Source organism: Oreochromis aureus, linkage group 3, assembly GCF_013358895.1.
Source record: "Oreochromis aureus strain Israel breed Guangdong linkage group 3, ZZ_aureus, whole genome shotgun sequence".
NCBI lineage: Eukaryota > Metazoa > Chordata > Actinopteri > Cichliformes > Cichlidae > Oreochromis > Oreochromis aureus.
The window spans coordinates 125,291,087-125,316,086 of NC_052944.1; the positions used below are offsets into that span (position 1 = coordinate 125,291,087).

The window sequence follows — 25,000 nt, forward strand, 5'->3', positions numbered from 1 at the left end:
AAAATTACAATATTCATAGTTCATCACAGTGTCTCTGGTAAATCACAGTATTTCTGCTATGTTGTATTATTTTTCTAAATCATAGTGTTTCTGTAATGTTTAAGTATTTTTGGCTAAATATATTCTTTCTGTTATCTTGTACTATTTCTCCTAAATTCTTGTATTTTTGAGTAGTTATCATGTTTCTGGTAAGTTACAATATTTCTGCTAAGTTCTGCTATGCTATTGTATTTCTGCCAAGTATTATGTTTCCTCTGAGATATTGCAGTGCTGCTAAGTTATTACATTTTAGCAAAGTTCCTTTGCTTCTGCAAACTTTTTATAATTTCTGCAACTTTTCAGCTTTTTCAGCTAGTTTTTGCAGACAGCTTGAGCTTTAAAGCATCCACACTGCATTTTCGCAGGAAATGCAAATTTTTCTAGTTTCAGCAGACAGCTTCAGCATTACAGCATCCACACTGCATTTTCGCAGGAAATGCAAATTTTTCTAGTTATTCTAGTTGCCACTTTTTGCACTTTTTTTGGCACTTTTCTACTTCCACAATTTTCAGCCGATTTTCACCGTTCAAATTTTAAACTATTCTGCTATTTCTGCTAATGATCGCTATGACTTTTGGTATTTTTAACTATTATACTTTTTAAAATATTATGCTTTTTATGCTTTTTTTTGTCCCATTGAAATGAATGGAAAACTTCCAAAATTCTGCTAAAACTTGCTTGTTTTTGAAACTTAACTACTTTGTCCTACTTTCACCTAGAACAACCATTCAAACTTTAAAATGTTCTCAAATTATTGGGCTATTCATGAATGATTCAGCTTTTTCATATCTGTTACCATTTTCATCTTATCCCTGTTTAAGTTTTCAGTTTCATTTTTGTGATTTTTCACAAAATACATGCGTTGTTATGGTTGCTATGCACTTGGCTTCCAGTGTGCCACTCTAAGTTTTGCAGTCTTCTCTTCATGTCCGAACAACTTCTTGCTACTCGCTCAATTTTCACTCAACTTCCACAAATTATACATCAGAATGTAGGTATTTTTGCTGGCTTTCAGAAAATGTCACTATCATGGTTGTGGGATTTATAGAATTTTGTCAAATCTTCTCAGACCAACACAAAGTATCAAAAATCCCCATAGAAAGTCAATGGAGAGTTTGTTCAAAATCACCGCTGGATTTCTGTAATGAGAGGCATATTCGAATCGTCATATCTCCCTAACAAAGCAAAGTTAAGACATGAGGCTTGTGCCAATATATCTTCAGATACTCCTGACGCTCACAATTCAAGAATTTCTTTCTCACCTATTACCATTTGGCCATGAATTGCATTTGTTTGAGGGTAGGAAATTTGTCCCTCGCTCAGATTTCTTCAGATTTCAAACTCTGGAATGAACCACTTTTTCTCTCGTCATATCTTTTAATGGATTTCAACAGAGACCTGAAAATTTCCAAGATTGTTCACCAAAGCCTGCTGTCTCTTACAGTGAAAAAATGATATTGATACTCCAAATAGATTTAGAGTTAGAAAGCGTTGTTTGAGGGCAAGTCAAGGCAGTTTTTGCTTTGCTCTACTCAGTTATGGTGCATTAGAAGTCAAATATCTTTAATAATTCATATTTTAATGATAAATTGTCAACACTTTAAGATTCCCCCATCTCTTCTGAACAAAACGGTGTAAGAATGACCGTTCTAGCCCCTACGGTTAGAAAATTATGGTCATTTGTTTGAGGGGAGTCGTCATTATGAGAAATAGACTGCAGAAATCCTGTGTCTCTCTGTGCTGGGTGCACCTGTTTTGGCGGGGAAAAGTGCACAGGCTCTCTGATTGGTGGATTCAAATTCAGCAGCTCCCAGGCTGCTTGACTGAGCTAGAAACTTACTTCTCACTCCCTGTGTGTGTGTGTGTGTGTGTGTGTGTGTGTGTGTGTGTGTGTGTGACAGAGAGAGAGAGAGAGAGAGAGAGAGAGAGAGCTTTTTATGGGATGATCTCATTGTAAGATTCAAATTCAATATATTTAGACTGGTTGACTGAATTGGATCTTGTGTGTGTGTGTGTGTGTGTGTGTGTGTGTGTGTGAGAGAGAGAGAGAGAGAGAGAAAGGCTTTTTTTTATGGGATGATCTCATTGTAAGATTCAAATTCAATATATTTAGACTGGTTGACTGAATTGGATCTTGTGTGTGTGTGTGTGTGTGTGTGTGTGTGTGTGTGTGTGTGTGTGTGTGTGTGTGTGACAGAGAGAGGGAGAGAGAGCCTTTTATGGGATGATCTCATTGTAAGATTTAAATTCAATATATTTAGACTGGTTGACTGAATTGGATCTTGTGTGTGTGTGTGTGTGTGTGTGTGACAGAGAGAGAGAGAGAGAGAGAGAGAGAAAGCCTTTTTATGGATGATCTCATTGTAAGATTCAAATTCAATATATTTAGACTGGTTGACTGAATTGGACCTTGTGTGTGTGTGTGTGTGTGTGAGAGAGAGAGAGAGAGAGAGAGAGAGAGAGAGAGAGAGAGAGAGAGACTTTTTATGGGATGATCTCATTGTAAGATTTAAATTCAATGTATTTAGACTGGTTGACTGAATTGGACCTTGTGTGTGTGTGTGTGTGTGTGACAGAGAGAGAGAGAGAGAGAGAGAAAGCCTTTTTACGGGATGATCTCATTGTAAGCTTCAAATTCAATATATTTAGACTGGTTGACTGAATTGGACCTTGTGTGTGTGTGTGTGTGTGTGTGTGTGTGTGTGTGTGTGTGTGTGTGTGTGTGTGTGACAGAGACAGAAAGCCTTTTATGGGATGATCTCATTGTAAGATTTAAATTCAATATATTTAGACTGGTTGACTGAATTGGATCTTGTGTGTGTGTGTGTGTGTGTGTGTGTGTGACAGAGAGAGTGTGTGACAGAGAGAGAGAGAGAGAGAGAGAGAGAGAAAGCCTTTTTACGGGATGATCTCATTGTAAGCTTCAAATTCAATATATTTAGACTGGTTGACTGAATTGGACCTTGTGTGTGTGTGTGTGTGTGTGTGTGTGTGTGTGTGTGTGTGTGTGTGACAGAGACAGAAAGCCTTTTATGGGATGATCTCATTGTAAGATTTAAATTCAATATATTTAGACTGGTTGACTGAATTGGACCTTGTGTGTGTGTGTGTGTGTGTGTGTGCGTTTGTTTTTCTATCCTCCTGGGGTCCATGACCTGAGATATCAGTCACGCCGTGGGGACCAATTTTTCCCGTGGGGACCGAGCCCTGGTCCCCACGGGCACAACCATTGCATTCAATAGAAAACAGGCTGCTGATATGCCTGGTGAAGTTTTTTTCAAAAAAAAAAAATGGTCCCCACAGATTCAATTTTCACAACTTTGTGTATACCCTAGTGACCATGGGTGGTATTGCAGTGTGTGAATTTGCATCCGTGGGGACATTTTCCGGACAGTGTGTATAACTGTGTATCCCAGTGGTCTAAGATGGTATTGCAGTGTGTAAACTTGCATCTATTGGATCCCTTTTCTGACAAAGTATGAAAGTATTTATAAGATACCACTTTGTTCCTTTATTATTAGTATTAGAGCCTGCCCACTTTAATGTGACCAGACTTCTATTTTATTTAATTATTTGTACCACAGTTACTAAGGGAGCTCATTTACTTATTATACTTCATTTTCTTAAGATTTTTACACAACTGATATCATTTAAGGAGACAAAATATCAAATCATTAAAGTATATAATACTTATTATTTTTAAATGAATAAATGGTCAACTTATGAAACAATAAAACTGGGATAAATAAGCATTTTCAGCCAAAATACTGATGACAAATTAGAAACAAATTCAGGAAACGCATCACTGTATTATGCAAAGTCAACCCACATTGTTCAAATTGTTTACTGCAGTTTGAATAATGCCAACCATTTTGAGATTCAAGCACAACAGCAACTACATCCTCTAAATTAGAGTATAAGCAAATAAAAAGTGATATAAAAGTTAAATCCACTCACCATTGACGTCAAATAATCTTTAACTTTTCAATTAAACACCAACAAAAACAGTCCACTTGTATTCCCAAAATTTTAGACTCCATCCGTTTTGTAAAAATAAATAAATAAATAAAATATTTTGAACACAGATTGCCATAGCACCTAGCAATATGCTAGCTTTGCATAGTTTCAAATTCTATCTCTGTAATACAAAACAGAGACGTGTGGGTGACCCAGCCATTTCAGCAATGAGTGCCCCACTTATGGAGGTTGGCCAGGTGGTCTGGGTCACTGGTACTCTGACACATTTTCTGGTCCTGGAGCGACATGCAGCATTATGGTCAGAATACCTGGCGATCCAGCCTGAGCATTGGTAGATTACAGCGGCAGGCAGTCCCTAACTCACCAGAACCTGCGTCTGTTACTGTCCTGGGCCTGTGGCCCAGTGTTTGATTTTGTATTATGCTTTATTAGTCTGTTTTCCTTTTGGTTCATGGTTCGTGACTATTGGGGTTTTGGTTTCTTTTCTCTTGTTCTTCTGGGATTGTGAATTCTAGCTTGTAGGTTTAGTTCCGCCCTTGTGTTTATTCTCTTGTTCCCCAGTCATGTCTCATGTCTCTCAGGTCCCTGTATTCTGTGTTCCCTCTGTTCTCTGTTGGTGTTGTACCTCTGAGTTCTGTCCGTGGATTTACTGCTTTATTTTGAAGGTCCATGACTTATGTCAGTGTTTGTAGTTTTCCTTCCTCCATCTTGTTAAGTCTAATTTCTCCTGGCTGTTTTCCCACATGTTCGAGGCTCTATTTTGAACTGTTTTGCATGGGCAGCCCAGGCAAGGAGGACTCAGCCACACTTCTAGAAATGCTCACTGCTTGGTCTGTTCAGTCACTAGCTCAGTCAGTTGCTCAACCAACTGATCCGCTTCTACCACAACTACCACTTCGGCCTGTAGCCCAGTTAGCCGCCCGGCCTGTAGCTCCATTTTCACCTCAACCATTACTTCAGTCATTATCACAGTATCATGCTCAGTGACCCTCAGTTCAGTCTCCTGCTCAGTCTCCTGCTCACTCATCTCTAGCTCAGTCTGTTATTCAGCCTCCTGTGTTGCCGCTAGCTCAGTCTCCTGTGTTGCCGCTAGCTCCACTTAGCACAGCCTGTACCTCTGCTATTAGCACAGCCTGCACCTCAGCCATTTCTTTTATCATCAGTCCAGTCTGCAGATCAGCCTTTAGTTTAACTGCCTGTTCAGTCTGTCGCTCAGCCCCTAGCTCACTCACCTTTAGCTCAGCTGTCATTCCACTCATTGGTTCAATGACTCATCCTACGCAGGGAACACACGTCATGAATACTTATGCTGGTTCTCAAAATCTGGCGATGTTAGAGACAGTAGCTCCCTCCAGGGCCTCCCCAGAGGCTGACTGTCAGCCACCAGCCGACTCTAGATCCCTGGAGGCTAAGACGCCAGTGCCAGTTACCTCACCTGGGAACTCCACTGAGCAGTCTCAGCCGTCATCACCCGCTGAGAGCTCCAGCGAGTTCACCCATCTGCCTCCATCCTCTGCTGGGTGTATTAGTGAACACTTTCAGCACTCTGAGGACTGCATCCCGCTGTCGCTGCCTTAGCCAAGCCAATGTGCTGCTCAGCTCCAGCCAGTGTCAACACTGCTAGAGGTCCCCTGTGCCAGCCTGCTGGTTCTGCATCTGTTCCCGCTGGAGGGTCCGAGGATCCATCCAGCCTGCAGCACCACCTACTCCATCATTTGTGGCTGCCACGCTGTCGTCTGGTCCTGCCTCGTCTGGTCCTGGTCCTGCCACACCGCTACCTCGTCCCACGTCCGGCTCAGCCTGCTCGACCTTGTCCGTGTGTGGTTTGGTGTCAGCGGCCACCTTCCAGGTCGCTGACTGGACTCCGTCGCCGACGCAGTGGGCATCCTGAAATGCTCCGATGCTGCCGCTGCCTTCCGCGCGGTTGGCCTTCAGATCGCCTACATTGCCACCGCTGCCTTCTGCACGGCCGGCCTCCAGAACTACTTGGTTTCTGTTGCTGGCCTCCTGGTCGGCCCCTGAACTTAAGTACCTTGGACCCTGGTGCCATCGACCTCTGGGTTGGCCCCGGAGTTACCGTCTTGTATTATTGAGCCACTGGCCTCCTGATCGGCCCACTGAGCTTTGTTTTGGACTCTGTGGTTTTGGTTTTCCCAGCTCATCTGTTTAGTTTTGGACTCCTCTTGCTGGGATTTTGCTTTGTTGGACTCCAAAGTTTCTGCTGGTTTTCTGGTTTCTGTATTGGAGAGGAGTGTCACCCAGGGTCAGATTAAATCGACAGAGGGATCGAACTTCTGGGAATCCTGTTCGCAGTCGGTCACCATGCTGTCGCTGGAAAACTACTGAAGACCCTGATGTGGTCCCCCAGCCACCAAGGTTTATCCCAAAAGAACCCCTGGTGTACAGCCACCTCTAAATTCTGGAAATCCATCAGCAGGTGAAATGTGCTCATCTCCTTGGTTTTTCTCTGAAATCAGGATGCCCACCAGCACCGACCTCCAACCATTTTGCTGTCCCCACAAACAGCAGGGAAGGACAGTCAAAAGCAATTAAAAACTGAGTGAACAAGGCTAAAAACATTTTTGTACATATCATATTTAGTATAGTTCATATTACAAGTTGATATTGTGTTGTATTTTGTTAATGTTGAACCTTGGCTCATGTGATTAGAGGATCATCAGGGGTCCTTTTGTCCCTCTTTGGCGGGATACTCCCACTGGGTTTAAATCTGGGACTCTCCACCATTTGACCTTAGAATTGAAGAAGCTTCTCTGATGAGAGGTGAAACGTCTTTAAGCAACTTAAAGAACTCCAGACGCTTTTCTTTGCAAACTCCTTTGACTACGATGACCTGGATGACTGAGAACCTTCACAGACTTAATGTTGAATATCAGTTTCCACTATAAATCGCAAGTTCTTTTTTTTTTTTTTTTTCACTTTAAACTATTGTTCCACTTTCATAACAATAAAATAATATAAAATGGCTGCCAGATATTGAAGGCTGAGGTTATTCTAAAAAAATGGGGCAAAAGCATTCAGTTATAGTATGGTTTCTGACCCTTTTACAGTCAAAATTACCAAAAAAGTCCAGGCGGCCTAAATTATGCTTGGTCAATAAAGGTTAATTAATAATTTTGGATGTTAAAACCATATTAAACTAGTTTTTCTTGGATACTTTAATATTTTGTTAAAACACAAGTTCAGCAATCTAATGCTGACATTTTGGTGCTGAAGGGAAGGGATGAGGAAAACACACTTTTCCTGACTTTTGCGGTCCTCACTTTACCTATTCCCATCCCCACCCGCCGCAGTAGGAAAACACACTTTTTTCCTGACTTTTGCGGTCCTCACTTTACCTATTCCCATCCCCACCCGCCGCAGTCACAGGCTTGCAGGTGTTGCTAATTAGTCGCGTGCTCGGTGCAGCCAGACGCGGGCGTAGCTCGGAGGCGAGAGGAGACGGCTGGAAGTATGAAGAAGCGTGACAGAGAGAAAGTGGAGATGGCCGACAGTCAGAGAATAGAGGATGAAGGGATGAATGTGGTAAGTACATTAAACAAACTGTTTTAGTGTTTACTTAATAATTAGGCAAAGTGAAGTGTTTGCAGCCGACAGTTTGCTCTATAGTTAGCATGCTTTGCTAATGCTTGCGTGACTTAGCTTAATGGGGTGTTCGACGACATTCTCCTAAACTGTACAGTTTTTAGCTGATATTTTAACATTCATGCAGTCATGAATGTCTGTTTTGGTCACTTTTATTAGGTACTGTCGTAATATTCGGGCGTCTGTGGGACTGAAAATGAACGCTTAATGGGCAATCAATGAGCTTAATGAGTAGCTAGCAATAGTGTTAGCTCTAAATGGTGAGTAAATTTCTAGAACAACTTCGTTCAACTATAGGCCTGAAGTATTCACAACAAGAAACAAGCTAAGCAGCTACAGAGTCATTTCTTTTAAAGCGTCAAGTTTTTCTCGTGGCGGGGAGGGTGGCAGTCGAGACAGCGAGACAGACCATGAAAGCTAATCCAGGAGTCTGGATTAGCTTTGGCTGTCGAGGACCCAAGTTCATAATGCAATTATTGTCGTGACGAGCTAAGAAATGGCTAACGTGTAATGTTGTGTCGTGATATGCAAAACGATGCGTGAGGTAGCGGGGCAGCGACAGTACCAGAGCAGCAGGTGGACCGACTTTTCCCTCAGTTAAATATTCAGCCGTGGAAAGTAATTTGGTGGTGGTTTAATTTTTGTTGTTATTGTTTTTGATAGACAAAAAAATACATTTTCTTTCTGCAGGGGCTTGATTGCTGTTAATCACAAACGATGAAGTACTAAAAATATTAAATAATAAAATTACTATCATAGTAAATTAAGATAAATAAAACTAACAATATTAAGCATGTGAACAGACTACTGCACAGCTTAATTTAAACTGACTTATATTCAAAAGATTGATTTTTATAAAACCGAATTTATATTTGCACCATGTCTTTATAGTGACTAACATATGTGATTAGACCTATTGATGTCACCTTAAATACTATCCCCATTATCACTGTGTATTTCTTACTTGTTGATGTATAAAACTAGTGTACTTCAGGTATGGACATGTTATGTTAGCTGTTTTGTGTTTTACCTCCTCCAGAGTAAACAATCCACCAGACTGAAGGCACGTTTGCAACGCCTGAGAGACCATCATGATAAATGCTTGTCAAGAGCCATGGACCCCTTAAAACACCAAACACAGGTAATCATGATAGGGTTTTGATTTTCCTATATTACAATATTAATAAATACAGTGGTGCTTCTGACTTAGATTTGTGACAGTATGAACGCATGTGCCAAAACATTCTGTAGGGGTGTGTTGGTTTGATTACGCAGGTGTACTGAAAAGATAATTTTTTTTCACCAAAGCCAGGTGCTGAAGTTTTGTGTGTGTGTGTGTCTCTCTAACGCCCGAGTTTCAGCCAAGCAACTTTAGCATTGTGTCAGCTCTTTAGTTAACTAATTTAAAATGGCTTTTGCCAAGTGTCGGAGGAGGGGAATAGTGTACAAACCCAGGACTGACATTTAAGCAAGACATATTAGCCTTTTATAAAGAAGTAGAAGATGTACCCAAATGTCATTCTAAACTAAAATGTAAAAGTTTGTAGTAAACTAGTACTTTGGTAAAAAGTGAGGCAGTCATGTAAATACATCATTAAGTTCTTAAATATCCGATATATGTATCTAAGTATCATAAATATTACCTGGCAAATAATGTACTTCAATATCAAATATATACATAAAAGCAAAGTGTGTACACAGTTACATGTATTTCAGGGGTGTTATCAGCCTGGCTGATCTGAAATTCAGCTTTTCATTTTTTTGTACTTCTGTACAGTACTTGAAAAAATGTTTGGTACATTCCATCACTCAGTGCAAGCTGAAATTGTCTACAGCTTAGTTTACAACAGTACTGAGGGCCACTTTTTAAGATGGAGCCATGTTTAGTCAACTATAGGCTAATAGAAAGTTTTTTTTTTTTTTTTTGTTGTGCTGTAATTAAAGCCTTCTGAATTTAGACTTCAAAACCAAGGTATGTGTAGTAATGCTGTGTTTTCTTACACAGCATTAGGTTTAAATAAAACAGAGGATGCATTTGGTCTTGTTAATCACCTTTTGTGAACCTTATTAAAAGAAATGTTTGTCTCTGTAATGTTTAGCCATCGGAGAGAACAAACCAAGAGGGTGAGACTTCATCACAACCCCAGCTCTCACCTAAGCAGCTTGCAGCTGCCAAGACTTTATTAGTAACAAATTGATTTTAACTTGTGGTATATAACAGGCTCAGTACTCTACAAGTTTAACAGTTTACCATGTAGATATAGATGAAAAATTAGCAGTGGTGCTGGGATCAAAAATAAATAAATAAATAAATGAGACAGCTGCCAGTCATTATGTGGCTTTTCTGCCTTTCTTTCACTGCATGTTAGCCTAATTTGTATAAAAGATGGGTTATGTTCACACACGTAGGTGACAGAAGCAGAACTTGACACACAAGCACAAGAGCACAGCCCACAGTAGTGATAATGAAATGGACTTCAGGATGTACCTCATGATTGAGAATCCATAACTCATTACCCCCCTTAAACCACACTCAATTAATTTTCCACAGTTATATCTAATGCTAAAGTGACTTTATCCTCCACAGCTCATGAAACCTAATAAAAATTTGCATTCTTTAGAAATCGGTTGTATATTAAGATGGTGTGCAAAGTATGTTGACACTCAAGCTGTGTCCCAAAACCTAGGCCGCATCATTCGGAGGACCCGGCATTCGCAGTCTCGTGGGCGGGTCCTTCAACGACCGAGAAGGCCGGAGTGCGAGGCTTGTAAAACGGGACTGTCTAGCATTCAGATTTGCGTCACCAGCTGTCTCGTTGGCGTTTAATAAACTCAGCTGTCTCGGTGACCATTGAACCCTCCGGTCAGCTATCGAGCGGCTGGGTAACAGAAGTCTCTAAAAAGGAGCACTTTTGCAAATATGTGATCTCTTGATAAACTGAGCAGATATTTGAAGTTTACACAGCTACATTCTCACCTGAAAATATGTTAAAAGTTTATTTTGTGACCCAGAAAGAGTAATAAGATTAATATTAAAAGTTTAATTCCATTGTTGGAAACTGGAATCGGCCGGGCCGCGCTATGAATTCTGGGATATGGTGGGGCACAAAGGATACACCCGACCCATCCTTCAAATCTGGGGAAAAGGAGGACGTATTTGTCGGCCAGATTCGGAGGAGTCTACGAATTGGGACAGCCTTCATGGCGTCGCTGTGATGTAATCGGTCTACAAATGCGGCCTCAGGAGGATGCAGCCGACGTTTTGGGACACAGCTTTAGTGCCAGTCAGGACAAGAAACCAAACAAATCTCTCATTTACCTAAAAATGTACTAGTCCAGTGACCCTGAAAGGCATTTTAAGTTTAAAGGCAAGCTCTGTTGTATTGTTTTAAGGCAGATATTTCCATGATTTTAAGTGTTTACATTTGGCCTAGATGTGTTATATGTTCGGTTATCATATCGATATGTGGAACAAAGACTTGACATGGTTAAACAAGATACAGGAGTGATTCTGTTACCTTTTTTTCATAACTAAGATATAATTATTGTGGTCATGAGCTACGTACTTCTGCGCTGTACTGCTTCTTAATTATAGAATGCTTATTTTTCAGTTCAGGATTGTTAGGAATTTTAAAATGCACATTCAACACTTTGGATTGAGTAAACAAATAATAAAAGCCAATGGCAGTACTTCAATACCAGTTCTTGTTACCCATCCTGTGTGAGAGGTAAAGGAGTGAAGGAGAGCCAGAATTGTCTGTACTGTTTCTGATGTGGATTAGATATCATTCATATTTAGTGTTTTCAAGGTGCAAACTGCTGAATTGACTTGCATGACTTTCAAAATTGCAAGTATGCTTTACCACACATCTTATCTAACATGTTCCTCATTAACATTATGTATGTAGACATGGTAATACATGTCCTTTTAATTTTATTTTAAAGCCCTCGGCAAGTCTTAATCAAGAGGGGAGACCTCAGTGTCAGATCTTTCATTTGAGCTACCAACATCATCTGAGAGCATGGTATGTGTCAAATAAGCACTTTTAGCTTATCCCATATGACCATAAGTAGCTCTGAAACTTTTTCATAACTTGCAGGTTTTGCTAGAGTGAGTTAAGCTGTCAGTTTTAAAGAGAACCAGCAAACACAGCCCTGACCATGCATTCACTGTTTTGTTAGCATGTACTGTCTATATGTCACATACTGTCCACATGGCCTGGCAGAGAACTGAACAACAGGGAGGTTCAATCTGGCCTATGGGTGGCTTTGCTTCAGCTTTAATGCTTTGCAATCTTTGAGTTGAATTTTTCATGAAATTAACTTTTTCCTGGTGTGGTGAAGTCAGCATAAGTCTACACAGGATTGCAAATGTATGGGAAGTTAAAATTTCTAGATATGTTATTCAGATCAAACTCATGAGGTTGTTACAGTTTACTTACAGAACTCTAAATGTAAAAATTTGTTTCTTAATTCGCTTTGGGTTGAGAAGTTAAAAATCAGGTTTGATATCTTTCTCGATGTATTACAGTCATTGCTGTCAATGTCTTACATCCCCCTCTCTCCATAGGAAATAATTATTGATGTTGATGCTGATACTGACATCGATATAATCACTCCTGAAAGTTCATACTCTGATGCTGCTGACCCAGATGTGCCATCACTCAAACGAACTGACAGCATATTTGTAAGTTTGCATAATTCTGGTTATTTCCACACTTTTATTAGGGCTTTAACTTACTGTAGAAGACTGGCATTGCAGCATTGCAATTTTTAAACTATATGTACTTAACAAAAATCTTGGGCCACTCTTCATTCTTTGTATTTTACTAGCAATATGGGTATAGTTCTCCAGGCTTCTTGAAGGACATTCAAAGGTCCTCTTTGGCTGTTTCTGCATTTTGTTCTGTTCTGTCAGATGACTCCACACTGCTTCAATAATGTTAAGGTCCAGGCTCTGGGAGGCAAATAAATGACTTTTAATGTTTCAATTTTTTTTTAAATTTTGGTCATAATTTCATCAGTTTTGAGAAGATCTCCAACACATGCTGCCCCAAACCATGACAGAGCCTCCACCATGTTTAACAGATGACTGTAGACCCTCACTGTTAAACCTCTCTGCTGTCCTCCTGCATACACGTTGATGACTTATAAACAAAAATTCAATTTTGGATTTTTTACTCCACAAGCCATGTTTCCAGTGATTTTGTTTTTAAGTCCAGTTTTTGTGTAATTCGGCATACCTCAGCATCTTCTCAGTTTCATCTGCTTTAATAACCATTCTTAAGCACCACAAACATGACAAGACTTTGAGATACTGATCTGCTGTAGGTAATCTTTTTTTTTCCTCCCCTTTTATGTTTTCATGGCTGCGATTTCTTTTTGTGCAAAAACATTCCTCTGAAAATGGTCAGGTACAAGGACTGGAGTCCAATGAGTGAAAAAGTAGACAATGTCCAAAGAAAAACTTTAAAAACCTTCCGAATGTCTGGAGAACTATTGCTCAAGAGCACTTTAGAAATTACAAGTCTGCCTCCTTGGAGTAAAAATGTAAAGTAATGAGAGAGAGGAAAAAATACAGGAGTTTTCATCCAATTATTTGAACAGTTCTGTTCAATAATTATTTTACAGGTTGTTTTTTGGGGGGGTTTTTTGTATCTTGTTTGACACAAACATTTGACATTTGATTGTCAGTTGTGAATTCTTATGGTAGTGCTGAAATGGTATCATCCAGCCCTAATTTTTCCTTGTTAATATTATGGTTGGGTTGAAACTATCGGTAAACAAGTCTTTCTGTATACAAAGCCAAAGTTGTTGATGAAAATGACTAAATCCTATAACCCTTCATTAAGCTGGTAACAGTTCAAACAAATTCAAGTTCACTTTAATGAAGGTGTTGAAGGGTCTCACAGCGGTGTAAGATTTTCACACCTGGGTAATTATTCTTGCAAATTTAGTTATAAATGTCTCTATCTGGTTTTTCAGCTTACCAGTGAATACCTGCAGTCAATCTCCAAGGTGGCTGACACACCAGAAGCTTCTGGAAGTTGTATTGAAAGCACTGATGATGAATATATTCCATCAAAAGACTCAGGGAATGAAAGTAGTTCAGAGGATTTGACAGTCCTGCAAAAGGGTCCCATTGTTGAAAATTAAGAAAACAAAGAAGTCACAAAAGACTTCCAGAAGAAAAACACTTCAAGTACATCTTCGGTAAGGACCATGAGACAGTAGAAAGTGAAAGCTCTCAACCTAACCAGGAAATATTTTTGTGATGAAGCTGCAAAAAAGAAAGATGGGGCTAGAGTATACAGTAAAAGCATCACTGCTTATACTGTCCACAGGAGTGCCATAAAATGGCAAGGCACTTAATACATAAAGCACAGCAGTGAACTGGCTGTAGCAGAAGCAATCAGTTTTCCTTTGAAATCAAAGGAGCGCAAACTACATTTTGACCTCATTAGAAACAAGGGAACCGTGCACATAATATTGAGGTTCTGAAAGCTGGCTCTGGGACACTAATCCCAAGTCAGCAAACTAAAAACCAGTGAAGCCAAATGACTACATGCACTGCGTTAACTGCCAGGCACTGCTGAAAAGACATTCATTATGGAGACATATTTCAAGATGCAAGCTTTCACAGAAGTGCAGCACAGCAAAACCAGGCAAAAGTCGGATCCAGTCACTTTGTGCCTTTGCACAGCCTGTCCCAGATGGTGTCAGCAGAAAGGTTTGGGAACTGGTCAGTGCTATGCATCAGGATGAAGTCAGAAACATCATCAGAGAGGAGAAAAGTATCTTGAGACTAGGAGAACACTTGTATTCAAAACATGGACATGACAAGACCAAACATGAGTACATCAGACAAAAATGCGAGAAATAGGACGATTACTTCTGCGCTCACGGGAAGCAGGGACACTGAAAAAAATGGAGGATTTCTATGTACCTTCAAATTTCAAGTTTGTGGTTGAAGCAGTGAAGGATGTGGCTGGCTTTGATGAAGACAAAAACATCTACAGAGCTCCATCATTGGCTCTGAAACTGGGGCCATAGTCTCAAGAAGATTGCAGATATTCTTGAGTGTGAAGCAAAGATGGCAGATTTTCATGATGAGGAATTTCTTAAGAATCTGAAGAGAAGCCGGGATCTTTATGAGAAGAAATGGGATGTGTGTGTTTCATCTCGTGCCCTGCAAACTCTAAAAGAAGGAAAATGGAACACTCCTCAACTCCTCCCTTTCACCGAGGATGTAAAAACCATGCATATGTATCTTGATGGGTACAGAAAAGAATACCAAACCAGACTTGCCAGTGATCCCAATAAGAAGAACTGGTCAATGCTGGCCAATTTGACTCTTTGCTTGATGATACTGTTTAATCGCAGGAGAGAGGTGAGGTATCAAAAATGCCACTAACTGCATTCACCCTATGCGAGACACTTCAGGAGTCCATTCGGTTTGGCAGTAGGACTTTCAGAGTTTGAACAAAAACTTTGTCGCCATTTCCAGCGCATCGAAATAAGAGGAAAAGGAACAGAAAAGTTCCTATCCTCTTAACACCAGACATGCTGTCCTCAATGGAAGCCTTGGTTTCACATCGGCGGACCTGTGGTGTGTCTGATGAAAATCCTTTTCTTCTCTAGACCTGAAGCAGACACTCACCTCAGGGGATCGGATGCCATCAGACAGATTGCAAAGGAATGTGGAGCGAAGCATCCAGAAACACTGTCCTCAACTAAGTTGAGAAAGCATGTGTCCACACTGTCGACAGTCCTAAACCTGAGAGACAATGAGATGGACATCCTCGCAAATTTTCTAGGCCATGATATCAGAGTCCATAGGGAGTACTATAGACTGCCTGAAGGAACACTTGAGTTGGCTAAAGTCAGCAAAGTGCTCATTGCTCTAGAACAAGGCCGACTGTCAGACTTCAAGGGAATGAGCCTCGATCAAATCCAAATTAATCCCAATGGTAAACAAAATGTTCTTATTTTTATTTCAGAGTAAATGTCTTTTGTGCTACATGGTTTTCTTATCACTGCTTTACAGAAGAAATGCAGGAAGATGTGGAAAGTGATCTTTCAGAGACGGATGCATCAAAGGAGTCATCTTTCAGCTCCTCAACATCGAGTAGGTGACAGGTTTAACTGTTTTTAGCATCCAGCCATTTACTGCATATAAAAATAGATGACATTGATAGTTTTTAAATTTGTAGCAAAAACGTGGAATCTTATAGTGGCAGACTGTTAACAGAGGGACAACTGAAACCTCAAAGTACATGCCAAATTGTTCCGAAGAGTTTCTCTCATTTTACTTAGTTATCACATGAATGTATGTTCAATTGTTAAATTTTCTGATCAGTTTGGTTTGAAGTGTACTTAAATGTTATAAAGGCTGTGAGCTGTCATTACTGACAGCTGATTTCAGTTTGTTTCTGGCAGGCGGATGGACAAGAACTGTATCCTTGCTGCACTGCCCCATCACTATTGTGCAGACACTTGATCCAAATAAGCAACAGATGTCTGCGCTTGTTGTTATGGCTTAATATTTGAATAATGCAAAGATGTGGAGACATGCCATTCATCTTTACATACAGTTAATACCTCTAACAAAAAATACATTGCGTAGTGTGAAGGCTGAATGGGCACACAGTTCAACCATATACCATTACTGACTTCTTTGACTTTTGACTTTTTGTCAAAGGATCCCAAAGATCGAGAAGTCAGCCAACCACTGATGAGTTTGATGAAGCACCCACAGGTATCCAGCAGACTAGGGATGGGTACGGTGTCCGGTGCCATGATGGCACCGGTTCTGACATAAACGGTAGTAACCAGACCGAAAAGCAGCGCATTTCGGTGCTTTATTTCGGTGCTTTTTTTTTTCCTGAGCTGTGATACACTTTCGATTCTAGCATATCATTTTACGTTTCCGAGGATAGTAGGCGGGGCCAGGTACGTCACGTTCTTTTAGAGCAGCGCTACAGATTAAAAATGCCCAAAGGCGAAGCGGTCAAAAGTCTGGCTGTACTTCACAGCAAAGATGCAAACTCAGCAGCCTGCAACAAGTGCTTTAAGCTGATACTGTGATACTGTCAAAGGAGGTAACACCTCAAATCTGATGAAACACCTGGCGACGCATAGCGTTTTTTTTTTTTAAAGCTGAGAAATGCGCCGTGTTTGATAGCTTGCTGCAAGACCTCACACCGTGCACATCTACTGCGGGTGTGGTGCCTGTTATCGGACCCGGAGTTAGCAACATCCCCCAAAAACCCAAAGAGTAGAGTCCTGGCCCCTAGCCCTGTCAGCGTAGCAGAAATGATGAGGATGATGATGGCAGCAGCAGCCGTTCTCCTCTCTGCGTGAGTAGCTTCATGTTGTTCGTGTGTAATTAACGTTGAGTATGCTAACCACATTATTACATTAATGCATGTAAGGTGAACTAGCAAACAGCGTCGTAGTTACATGTGGCTGTCTTCTTGTTTGATGCCAGATACCCCCTTCACCCTGGCCAAAAAGGCTAAAATGACCAAAGAAAAAGTGGAAAACAGTTAAACATGAGATGTTTTTGGACAAAGTTTGTTTTTTTTCCATTGTTTAAGCACTACTTCCAGCCAAGAGTGAGACCATATATGCCCTATAGCTGCAGAAAAGGCTAACATTGTTATCTTTTTACAAAAAAAACAGCTGAACATGAGAGGTTTTTGGACAAAGTTTGTGTTCTCCATTCTTTAAGCACGGTTTGAGCACCGTTTAAGCACCGGCACCGTTTCAAAAGTACCGGTTTGGCACGGTGTCGGATAAAACCTAAACGATACCCATCCCTACAGCAGACTAACCAGATGGTACCTTTTTAATTATTTTGTGGTTGTTATAAACACAGAAATTTAAAATATATATATATTTATATTTTTTTAACAGGATCCTCAACACCTAAGAGAAGAAAGGAGACAGGATCTGACATTGATGACCCTAAAGAGGGTACTTCTCACACCCACCGCACACCCTGTTTTGCCTCAGGTACCTGTCTTAATTTAGCCTCTAAGCAAGCTTCACAAATACCTAAAAAAAAAATTACAGAATTTTGATTGTGCTATCTCAATTTGTTAACAGGAACTTCAACAAAGGAAAAGGAGTCTGACACTGATGCCACTAAAATGGGTAATTTACACACAAACTACAGAACTTTAAGGCCCCCACCTTCCTTTTTTGAAACCTGCTTTTACAAATTGGTAGAATTAAACCAAACAGGAGCACAGAGAGTATAGAAGTTCTTTTTGGGGTATATTTCAGTTGTGGAAACCTGATAACTTTTTGATTGGTATGACTGTCTAGAGCATCCATCCATCCATCTTCATCCGCTTTATCCGAGGCCGGGTCATGGGGCAGCAGCCTAAGCAGAAAGCCCAGACCTCCCTCTCCCCAGCCACCTCCTCCAGCTTATCCGGGGAATACCAAAGGCGTTCCCAGGCCAGCCGAGAGATATAATCTCTCCAGCGTGTCCTGGGTCTGCCCAGGGCCTCCTCCCGGTGGGACATGCCCGAACACCTCACCCAGGAGGCGCCCAGGAGGCATCCTTGTCAGATGCCCGAACCACCTCAACTGGCTCCTTTCGATGCGGAGGAGCAGCGGCTCTACTCTGAGCCCCTCCCGGATGGCCGAACTTCTCACCCTATCTCTAAGGGAGAGGCCAGCCACCCTTCGAGGAAGCTCATTTCTGCCGCTTGTATCCGCGATCTCGTTCTTTCGGTCACTACCCACAGCTCGTGGCCATAGGTGAGGTAGGGACGTGAATCGACTCGAGTAAATTGAGAGCTTCGCTTTTACACTCAGCTCCCTCTTCACCACGACCTGTCGATCTCCGGCTCCCTTCTCCCATCACTCGCGAACAAGACCCGAGATACTTGAACTCCTCCACTTGGGGCAGGAACTCATCCCCGACCCGGAGTGGGCACTCCACCCTTTTCCGGCTGAGAACCATGGCCTCAGATTTGGAGGTGCTGATCCTCATTCCCGCTGCTTCACACTCGGCTGCGAACCGCTCCAGTGCGAGCTGGAGGCCTTCACCTGATGAAGCCAACAGAACCACATCATCCGCAAAAGCAGAGATGAGATTCTGAGGCCACCGGTGAAAGCCCTCCGCCACTTGGCTGCGCCTAGAAATCCTGTCCATAAAATTATGAACAGAACCGGTGACAAAGGGCAGCCCTGGCGGAGCCCATCACCCACCGGGAACAAGTCCGACTTATTGCCGGCAATGCGAACCAAACTCTTGCAACGGTTGTACAGGGATCGAATGGCCCGTAGCAATGGGCCAGACACCCCATACTCCCATAACACCTCCCACAGGACACCCCGAGGACACGGTCGAATGCCTTCTCCAAGTCCACAAAACACATGTAGACTGGTTGGGCAAACTCCCATGCACCCTCAAGTATCCTTGAGAGGATAAAGAGCTGGTCCAGTGTTCCGCGACCAGTACGAAAACCGCATTGTTCCTCCTGTATCCGAGGTTCGACTAGCGGACGAACTCTCCTTTCCAGCACCCTGGCATAGACTTTCCCAGGGAGGCTGAGGAGTGTGATCCCCTGTAGTTGGAACACACCTCCGTCTCCCCTCTTAAAGATGGGGACCACCACCCCGGTCTGCCAGTCCAGGGGTACTGCCCCTGATCTCCACGCAACATTGTAGAGGCGTGTCAACCAGGACAGCCCTACAACATCCAGAGCCTTCAGGAACTCGGGGCGGACCTCATCAACACCAGGGGCTCTGCCACCAAGGAGTTGTTTAACTGCCTCAGTGACCTCGCCCGGAAATTGGCGGGTCACTCCCTCATCCCCAGACTCTGCTTCCTCCTCGGAAGGCGTGTCAGTGGGATTAAGGAGGTCCTCAAGTATTCCTTCCACCACCTGACAATTTTTCTCAGTCGGCGTCAGCAGCGCCCGCCAGCACTATACACAGTGCAGGTAGAGCACCGCTTTCCCCTCCTGAGGCGCCTGACGGTTTGCCAGAATCTCTTGAGGCAGTCCGAAAGTCTTTTTCCATGGCCTCTCGAACTCCTCCCACACCCGAGTTTTTGCTTCAGCCACTGCCCGAGCCGCATTCCGCTTGGCCTGTCGTTACCTGTCGGCTGCCTCCGGAGTCCCACAGGCTAACCAAGCCCGATAGGACTCCTTCTTCAGCTTGGTGGCTCCTTCACCTCTGGTGTCCACCATTTGGTTGGGATTACCACCACGGCAGGCACCAACCACCTTGTGGCCGCAGCTCAATGCAGCAGCTTCAGCGATGGAGACGCTGAACATGGTCCATTCGGACTCAATGTCCCCAGTCTCCCTCGGAATGCTGTTGAAGCTCTGCCGGAGGTGTGCGTTGAAGATCTCGCGGACTGGGGCCTCTGCTAGACGTTCCCAGCACACCCTCACTACGCGTTTAGGTGCACCGGGTCTGTCCAGCGTCCTCCCCCGCCACCTGATCCAACTCACCACCAGGTGGTGATCAGTTGACAGCTCAGCCCCTCTCTTTACCCGAGTGTCCAGAACATATGGTCGCAGGTCTGGTGATACGATTACAAAATCAATCATCGACCTGCGGCCTAGAGCGTCCTGGTGCCACGTGCACTTATGGACACTCTTATGTTCGAACAAGGTGTTCGTTATGGCCAAACTGTGATTTGCACAGAAGTCCAATAACAAAACACCGCTCGGATTCAGATCAGGGAGGCCGTTCCTCCCAATCACGCCCCTCCAGGTTTCGCTGTTGTTACCCACGTGAGCATTGAAGTCTCCCAGCAGGACAACAGAGTCTCCGGTGGGGCACCTTCCAGCACCCCCGAGGGACTCTAAGGCTACGTTCACACTGCAGGCGAAAGCGCATCAAATCCGATTTTTTCGCCCCTATGCGACCCGTATCTGATCATGGTATGACAGTGTGAACGGCACAAATCCGATATTTTCAAATCCGATCTGGGTCACTTTCGTATGTGGTACTGAATCCGATATGTATCCGATGTTTTAGAAAGCGACTGCTGTGTGAACGGTCAAGTCGCATTAAATCCGTCTTTTACGTCACTGACACAAGACAGACGCCAATTATCAGCGCCGGAGAAGACATCGCGAACGATTTCCTACCATCCGGTGAAACTGTTGGGAAGACAATGTTGGAGAAATGTGAACATTTTATTTTTACTGTATTTTCTGCAGATTCTGACAGAAATCTGCAACTATCCTTTGAAGCACCGCTCCTCTAAAACAGCAAAACGATCATTATTAGGTCATCTACATTATTATGTAAATAACAAAATAACTTAAAGCAAAAATCTGGAAACATAAAGTCCAAGTCTTTATATTAAGGGCAATCAGTCAAACAATATTGTTTGCTCTGGGTCTAAACAGAGCGAGTTCTGTGTGACATCTTCTTTTGCGCATGCGGGCAGCTTTGAGCGTTCACACTGGAGAGCGTTTGATGTCGCATTTTATGTGTAGTGTGAACAGGCAGACAAAAATCGGATTTGATCAAAAATCGAATTGAGCATTAAGACCTGCAGTGTGAACGTAGCCTAAGAAGGCTGGGTACTCTGAACTGCCACTCGGCGCATAAGCGCAGATGACAGTCAGGACCCTTTCCCGACCCTAAGGCGCGGGAACAAACCCTCTCATCCACCGGAAAAACCCCAACGTGCCGGCAGCAAGCCGAGGGGATATTAGAATACCCACCCCAGCCCGCCGCCTCACTAGGGGCAACTCCAGACTGAGACAGAGTCCAGCCCCTCTCTAGGAGACTGGTTCCAGAGCCCAAGCCATGCGTGAGGTGAGCCCGACTATATCTAGCCGGTACCTCTCAACCTCACGCACTAACTCAGGCTCCTTCCCCACCAGAGAGGTGACATTCCATGTCCCTATTGCCTGTCTAGAGCAGATTTCCAATAATCCACAAGAAAACCACAATTTCTGTAATTGTAACTGGATGTACTGAATGTACTTTGGTAGGGGATACTCAAAACGATCAGTCTAAAAAAACTTCTAACCTACTTTCTAAAGAGCCTGATAGCACTATTGTTGCCTGTATTGTGTAACCTTCTTTGTACCCTTGCATGCTTATTACTGTTAGCTTTTTCTATTGCTGCTAGCTGCTTTCCCACCATTTTATTTTCAAGCCACGTCAGTTCAGTTGGCATTAATTCTCTGCATATAGAGAACCATGAATGGGTAAAATCATTTGCTTCAACCTTTGTCATTCTTTTCCTTCAAGAGCTCTGCCAAAAAAAATCACACATTCTTTAACTGAAGGAGAACTGGACTAGGTATTTGACTGACAGTGTAATATTGAAACTTTTAAATATTTTAAATTTTAGCACAGTAGATGAGTTAAGTAGCAGGGTGATAAGACTGTACTGCATTGCAGTCACAATTTTGCATGTTTTTCAGTATTTGTCTTCTCTGTTCCAGGGTCACAAGGTACATATTTTTCTACTTACACAGTTTACTCTTCTTCCCAGGACCACCACCAAGATTCAAGCAAGGACAGTGGACCACAGATGAGCCTGATGGTGACCACACTACCGCAGGTATCCCACAGACTTGAGGCTTGGCATTTGCCCACATTTCTTCTTTACCCATTCCTTTTCCACACAACAGCTAAAAAGGCTATACTAAAATAAGCACAGATTTGCTTTCTTACCCTAATAATGCTTTTATTTCAAAGTTGTACAAATGTTCTTAGTACAACCTATCTAGACTTGATGATGACATGATGATGAATTAATAATGATTAATGTAACAAGGCAGTAAGAAAAAACGAGGTCTTTCAGTACAAGGCTTTCGTCAGCGTTACAGTAGACAAAATGTGTGCCAAATTTATTAAGGCTGACTACTTCTGGTTGATTAGCTGGTTATTAGACTCTTGTCCAAAAAGACTGTTACTGGTCAAAGAATTTACTGTTGTTACTTAACAGAAAAACACTTCTTCCTCTGTCAGCTCTTTTTGAGAGCTCCAGTAGGTGAATACTTTTACCTGAAGCAACCAAAGTCATACAAAAGTCTTTATGTCATGTTAATTCTGGACAAGATCATTCCAGGAATCAGGGCTCTGTGTCAGAAAACATGTTTGGCTAAAACTAGGTAATCCAGGTTTTCCATTTCAGAGTGAGGGTGGATGCTGAGTCAGACCCTGTAAACCTAACCTTTTCTTTGACTCTCTCCTTCTCCTGGTTTATCTGAAATGGCTGACTTGCATTTTTAATCTTTTTCTCATCCATAAAGTTGCCATCAAAGGTCATAGTTGAGTGGTTTAGTTTGCAGAAATTTACATTTTACAGACATTGTGAGATAATAGTCTGTACTTAACAAGACCGCATTTTATAATGATTTACCAACGTAAGAATGGAAACAGAAATGACATCAGATTTACTATCAGTTAAAGATGAAATTTATAGCCCATTTACCAACTCTGGATGGCAGTACAGCTGTTAGGCTGGTAGTTCCAATGTATTCAAACATTTCCTGTGCGTTACTGTTTAAAAAAATCCTTTTAATAGCATGTAGTGAGTGTCATCAGATATGACATGCCACAATATGTCATTTTTGATGACAAAGATGTCATACTGATGCAAATAAATACACTGGGTACATCCTAATTCACTAATTTTCTTGTTCTTTTTTTTTTTTTAAATTGAAAGTTGGTTTGATTCTAACTCTTGCAGGCCATCTCAAAGCTCTTATTTCTGTTTGATGAGTGAGGCAACATTCACAGAAGCAGGCTTCACAAAAGTAGTTTTCCAACTGACAAGCCACCCTATTTATATATTATTGATTTTTTTATTTTATTTTTTATTTTTTTGAAGTGGCTGAGCAAACTGGTCTAATCCAAGGGTGGGCAATCTCAGTCCACGAGGGCCGGTGTCCCTGCAGGTTTTGGATCTCACCTTGGGTCAACACACCTGAATCACATGATTAGTTCGTTACCAGGCCTCTGGAGAACTTCAGGACATGTTGAGGAACTAATTAAGCCATTTAAATCAGTTGTGTTGGTTCGAGGACACATCTAAAACCTGCAGGGACACCGCCCTCGTGGACTGAGATTGCCCACCCTGGTCTAATCCATCACATAATCACTGAATTTCATACCAATGATGGTGTGTTGGATAAAGTCGGTCTGTCAGCAAGAAACACTGATAACTAAGTTATTTCTACTCACAGGAGATTGTTTCTAAGCATCTGATTTGATCTTTGAAATTTCATTTTGTCAAACATTTAAACTAAATGGTTTCTAGTATTATGAATATGCTAGAATATTTTGTATTATTAAAAAAAAATAAGTTCACAATTAGAACTTGAGTACATACTGACACTCATTCTGTAAGTGGATTCTGTGTCTCTGAGCAGGATGCAGTATGAATCCAGATGGCAGCTTGTTACTTATCTACAGGTGCTAAAGTGATAGCAGGATACAGGGAGAAAACAATGCTGCTTTCAACTGTTAAAGCTGACTGACAACTGAACTGTGATTAGCTACCTCACTTGTTAGAAATGGATGTTTCCTTACATTTTCTTGCATCTATCCTCCATCCTTCTTGGGAGGTACTCAGAAGCAAGGAAAAAATGCAAATGATAGAAAAATGTAGGCAGCTTCAGGGACCTAGAATGTATCCACATATAACTGTGATAAAGAACCTAATGTGTAATTTGCCAGTTCACTGAGAGATTTCTTTTATTAATATTCTGAAAATTCATGATTTAACTGGACCCTCAACAGCTAAGAGGAAACAGTGCAAAATTTGAAAGTGATTACTCTAAAACTGAAGCTTCTACCCTTTTAGTTTTGTCTTAATTTATCTTAAATTAATTATTACAACTGTATTAAGTCACTTTCATTTCTATTTTAGGAACATCAAAGAAGAGGACTTGGACATCAGCTGAGGTCCAAGCTGTGGAAAAGACACTAATGTCCTTCATTGAGTCTGGTAAAGTACCAGGAAAGTCAGACTGCGTTGCCTGTATTGAGGCTTCACCGAAAGCACTTAAAAACAGAACCTGGACAGCGGTAAAGTTCTATGTGAAAAATCGAATCACTGCAATGCAGCGTAAAGCTGCAAAAAGAGTTTAACAGCCTAATCAGCCTGTTATTAATTGTTCATTTGTGCCTTGTTTGCCCCTTTGCAATGTTTTTACGTTCTGTGCTAGACCAATGTTTTTGGACGTCAAAAAAAAAACGTTTGGAAAGAATGGAACTCATCCATTTTAATTAGTTTTAATTATGTTTTGAAAAGACATTCCCGTTCTGACATATCTAAAAATGCCACCTTGCTTATCAGGGAGTACGGTCTTATATATACTTATATTTATACTTGTATATAATATGATATATATAGATAGAGATATATATAGAG

The 25,000-nt window shown here is 41.8% G+C and overlaps 1 protein-coding gene and 1 long non-coding RNA gene across 2 annotated transcripts in view; one reads left to right on the forward strand and one right to left on the reverse strand.

Annotated features, from left to right (window-relative positions):
• LOC120435259 (alpha-2-macroglobulin-like) overlaps nucleotides 1-25,000 on the reverse strand; it is a 73,870-nt gene that overhangs the window by 25,605 nt on the left and 23,265 nt on the right. The gene's annotated exons all lie outside the window — the stretch shown is intronic.
• Nucleotides 11,590-13,735, forward strand: LOC120438042. The gene is made up of 3 exons (XR_005611616.1): nucleotides 11,590-11,645; nucleotides 12,191-12,307; nucleotides 13,606-13,735. It is a non-coding gene; the product is annotated as an uncharacterized LOC120438042 (long non-coding RNA).